We start from the raw sequence: 5549 nt of genomic DNA, 5'->3' as shown, positions 1-5549 counted from the left end.
TTTGTAGTTATTTTGGTAAATCAGGGTTGTGTCTCAGGAAGAACCCAAAGGTAGTGTGAGGAACAGATGAAATAATAAATGCCTAGAGACAGAAGACTGGTCAGATGCTGTTATAAGAGTCCAGATATCAAAAGATCTGATCTAAGGCAGGAGCAGTGGGAATTGAGATAAAAGAAAAGGCTTGTTAAATCTTTTGCAGACTAAATCATTGGGGCTCAGTCTCCTACTGAATATGTTACATGATATGAGAAAACAATTAAAGGCATTTGGCTTCCAGCTTGGATGGCTTGGGGGAATTTTGAGAGTAGCAGACATTATTAGCTACCTGTACAATCATTCACCCCATAGCAGATTTGCTGGTTATCTCCCAACAGACCTTGTTCCTTGGGAACAAGGCTGTGCACAATGTATCAAGCAAAAAATGGCACTAACCAGCCTCCTTTGCAATATAAGCAGAAATCTTAACTGGGACATCCAGGAAGCCTCCTTAAAATAAAGAATTTGAGCCCTTCTCTCTCATTTCCTTAATCCTACTTTCATGTCACAGCCTAGCAGGTGCAATGGGCTGGACTGTGACATGGAAGCCTCATACAGAAGAGTAGAAAACTGATAAGGAGCACAGTTCTGTCTTTATTCATGGAGCTAAGACAATTGTCCTAGATTGTCTGCCTCAGAATTTCTTTGTATATATAATCTACGATTGAATTAGATCTTTGTTAATATCAGCCACATCTAATCATAATGGATTCAACTACCTTCTCTCTTTTTGAACAGAACCCTGACTCTACTCAGACACCCTCCTCTCTCAAGGCAACCATATGGTGCAAGAGAGGCAGGCTTATCACAGTGGATAAGCCTTTCCATTTTACAGTAGATGGTTTTGCACATCTACTGTAATTTAACACAATTCTGACCAATGGAATGAGAGGAGAAGTCTTCTAGAGGGTCCCTGGGAAAGGTTTTCCTTGCTGATATGAAGAGACACAAGAAAAGAAATATCCCCTCTCTTCTTCCAATGGACACTGCCTTGTGTGAATGTGATGCCTGGAACTGCAGCAGCCATCTCATCAGAGGCTAGCCTGAGGGTAAACCAATGGGCTGAAAATGGCAGAAAGTGAAAAGAAAAAGAAGCTGCATCTTGCCTGATATCATTTATCATCTGAATCAACTAATCAAGGCACTGGATTATTTCCAGAATGCTGATTATGTGAAGTAATACATTTTCTTTATTGTTCAAACCAATTGAGTCTGGGTTTTCTGTTAGGGTGGAAAGCATCCTCACTATGTTATTAACCCAAAAAATGGATAATCAGTTTGGGAAAGGGATCCAGAAAATAATTTATTTCTAAAATGTTGACTTTGATGATTTGTTATGACAAGTAGAAAACTTGAAATAGAGGTGGTGCACAATTTGGGTATTTGGGGAACACATATAGATAGTAGTTGGAGTCATGATTTGGGAGAACTCCTCAGGAAGCACATGCCTGTTGGGAAAGGGGTCATGGATAAATGCCTGGGAAGCAACTTAATTTAAAGCATGAACAAACGAGTGTCAGAGAAAAGGACAGAGAAAGAAGAGACAAAAGTAAGGATTTTTTCCTGAAATCATCCAAACAGTGGTGATTTCAGGAAACAAGAGGATGGAACTTTAAGAAGGGGAAATTGCTGCAGATAAGAGGCTGTGGGATTTATCAGTATGGAGTTCATAACTTTTGAGACTAGTTTTAGTAAAGAGAGGGTGCAGGAGCTTATTTAAAGTGACCTGAGGGGACTGAGAGTATTGGGTGCTTCAGTGTCTCTCGAATATTCAAGTAATGTTGTTTTAAAAGAAAAAAAGTACAGATTGCCACACAGATTTTGATTAATTAGTTCTGGAGTTGAAGTTCAGAAGGCTGCATTTTAAACAAGGGCTGTAGTGTGAGTTGTTCATGAACCACACCTTAAGGAGCCACTACTCTTTCATGAATTATTTATGAAGGATGGAAGAGGAGGGTGGCAATTTGAGGCCAGGCAGGGTTGATGGAAGGCATCTATATTGGGGAAGACTCAAGCATGATTGAAAGGATATGAGAGGGATGACAGACAGAAGACATAAGAGCTGATATCTGGTAACACAAAACCCCAGAGAAGAAGGTGTTGGTAAAGGAGGAAGGATTCCCCAGAACAGAAAAGAGACAGACAATCGGGGTGTCTTAGTCCATTCAGGCTGCTTTAACAAAATAACATAGACTGGATGGCTTATAATCAACAGAAATGCATTTCTTATGGTTCTGGAGGCTGGGGAAGTCCAAGATCAAGGTATTGGCAGATTTCGTTTCTGGTGAAGGCTTACTTTCTGGTTCATAGATGGCACCTTCTTGGTGTGTCCTCACCTGGTGGAAGGGGAAAATGAGCTCCCTTGGGCCTCTTTTATAAGGGCACTAATACCCTCATGAGGTCTCTGCCCTAAGAATCTAATCATCTCCCAAAGGCCCCCGCTTTCCAGCACCATTACCCTTTGGGTTAGAATTTCGACTTATGAATTTGGGAGGACATAAACATTTATATACCATAGCAGAGGGGTAAACCTATCTACCCCAAACTACTTGCAACTAGGCTTTATGTGTGTCTTCATGCACTGCTCTTTCTGCTTTCTCTGTTCACATGGGGTTGGTCACCCCACCCTCTCTTCTGGAAAGCCTTAGAGTTACCATGAAAGATTCTTCCAAATTGTTCCCTCCTCAATAAACACACAAATGAATAAAATGCCACAAGTGGAAATTGACAGTTAAAAGATATTGATTCAATAGAAAACATTATTTTAATCGATTAAATATTTTACAACGAAATGGACTACTTCCAGAGGTCATGAATTTCTTGTGTTATAAGATTTCCAGCTAGAAAATATTCTGACAAATGTTGCAGGCAGAATTGATGTACTGGAGAAAAGTTTGAGCCAGATGAGTTCCCTTTCAACTCTGAGATTCTAGGATTCTAGATAATATTGGAATATAAGAACCTCCATAGGGAAAGAGAAAAGGGCAAGTCAGGGATAGAGCTGGGGAGCAATTTGGAACTTTGGACAGCACGAGAATACTGGGATATGATAAAAGTAGAGGACAGAAGCCAGGTGTGGTGGTGCAGACCTGTAGTCCTAGCTACTGAGGAGGATGAGGCCTTGAAATTGCTTGAGCCCAGGAGTTTGAGTTCCAGTGAGCTAGGATTGCATTCCAGCATAGGTAACAGAGCAAGACCCTGTCTCTAAAAATAATAGCATAAAATTTTAAACAAATTGCTCCCTTAAAAAAAAGGCTGGGTGTGGCGGCTCACACCTGTAATCCCAGCACTTTGGGAGGCTGAGACAGGAGGATCACATGAGCCCAGTGGTCTGAGACCAGCCTGGGCAAGATGGTGAAACCCTATCTCTACAAAAACAAGTTTTTAAAATTAGCTGGGTGGGTGTGGTGGTGCATACATGTAGTCCTGCTACTTGCGAGCTGAGGCAGGAAGATCCCTTGATCCCAGGAGTTCAAGGCTGCAGTGAGTTATTATCACACCACTGTACTCCAGCCTGGGTGACGATGCAAGACCCTGTCTCTCTCTAAAACAAAACAAAACAAAACAAAACAAAAAAAACAGCAGCAGCAGCAAGAAGGGTGGCATTCAAAGTAGGTTTTACCTTCGATATGATTTTTGTCTTAGGCTGGCTGAATATTTTTCTAACTCCCAGCTAACTGATGGTGCCACAGTTTGATGTCAATTTCATGTCAAATTTTGAAACTGCCTCAGGCTATGTCTATGTCTCAGTCTTGCACTAGAGAATTTTCAGTCCATCACTGAGACTAATCCTAATGATTTCAAGGTGAATGAATTGTTGCATAAGGCATGAAAAAGATGATCAAATGTTGTTGGCTTCGAAATGCTCAGCTTTTATAAACAAAAATGGCAACAATTATCAACAGCCAATACATTAAGGCATGGCAGAGAGTAGAGATTGTTTGGGGAGGATTTTTTTTTCCAAAATGAATTCATTTAATAACTGGTGATGATTTTTTTTTCTTTGAGATGGGAGTCTCACTCTGTCACCCAGGCTGTAGTGCAGTGGTGCAATCTGGGCTCACTGCAACCTCTTCCTCCCAGGTTCAAGCAATTCTCATGCCTCAGCCTGCTGAGTAGCTGGGATTACAGGTGTGCGTCACCACACCAGGCTAGGTTTTTGTATTTTTAGTAGAGACGGGGTTTCACCATGTTGGCCAGGCTGGTCTCAAACTCCTGACCTCAAGTGATCCGCCCGCCTTGGCCTCCCAAAGTGCTGGGATTACAGGCATGAGCCACCACACCCGGCCACTGGTGATGATTAATGTGTTGCTTTTTCCATGAGTAAAGTATATATGGCTGATTATCACTAAGTGAAAGGCTAAATGCAAGTAAGAAAATAAAGAATAAAGACAGCAGAGGTGCTGTGCTCATTGTGAAAGACAAAATTGTTGAGTACTAGTAATTATATTAATTAATTGGCATGAATAATGTAACAGGAAAAAGGACTGATTAATATCATTAGTAATGAACTTGAATTACATAACAACCTCTTCATGGCATTGCATGGATTTCAAAGACACTCTTTTAGGCACACACATCCCTTGAATTATCAATTTCTAGTTCATAATGGGAAAAGCAAGTGTGGGTGGGCAGGTGACTTGTGATAGGTCATGTAGCAAATAGCTTGCAGAATCCAATCTAGGAACAGAGTTCAACCACTGTCCTGTCTAATCCTCCAAATATCGATTTGTAACTCAAGCTCTTGTCAGAAAGGATTGTACTGTTGGAAGAATATAAACATTTGGCTGAAATAGGAGTGGTGGAAATACTTGAAATGACTTCACAGTGACTGAAGGAGATTATTTCCTGGTGGAATGGCTTGTTGAGGTAGTGCTGAAAATGCTTGGTTCGAGTTCTTTCCCATCATTAATGGTGTGTAGCACAAATGCATAATGGGCACGGTTGGACTCAATCTATTTTATGCATCCATGCCTGACATTACAAGGGACCTAGATACTATTATTAGAATATGTTTCAAACCCTCTGGCATACTTTTCTATCTCAATGGATTTTAAACATCTCCCGAATTCTTGAGGGGGCCACTGATGAACTTCCTTGGAGCAAATGATTGTACCTTTGAACGAGTCCAATAAGTTACTTTGTAGATTATAGACTGCTGTGCAGTGGTGGCTGAGCAAGAGAACTTGAAATGGGTTTAAAGAATACAAGCCAGTTGGCCCCAAAATTTCATTGATAGGGAATAGTGAAAAGCTCTCAGTGTGGAAATATTTGGAAATATTTATCTGTGGCTCTGCAATAGGAAGGAGAGAAGGGTTCCAGGGTATGCGTCTTCCTAATCTGAAGGAAGATAGTGATTTTTATAACAGTGTAGAGTGTATTCAGCACAGAATGGAGTGCATTTTGGTTGGAGAGCAAGGTATGTAAGGAGAAGGAGCAAATGTACGTAAAAAAAAAAATGTAGGTGAGATAAAAACATGAAGGGTTTGGAAGCAAAGAAGAAGTTTGGACTT

Source organism: Nomascus leucogenys, chromosome 10, assembly GCF_006542625.1.
Source record: "Nomascus leucogenys isolate Asia chromosome 10, Asia_NLE_v1, whole genome shotgun sequence".
Taxonomy (NCBI): domain Eukaryota; kingdom Metazoa; phylum Chordata; class Mammalia; order Primates; family Hylobatidae; genus Nomascus; species Nomascus leucogenys.
Note: the sequence above shows the minus strand (reverse complement) of the source record.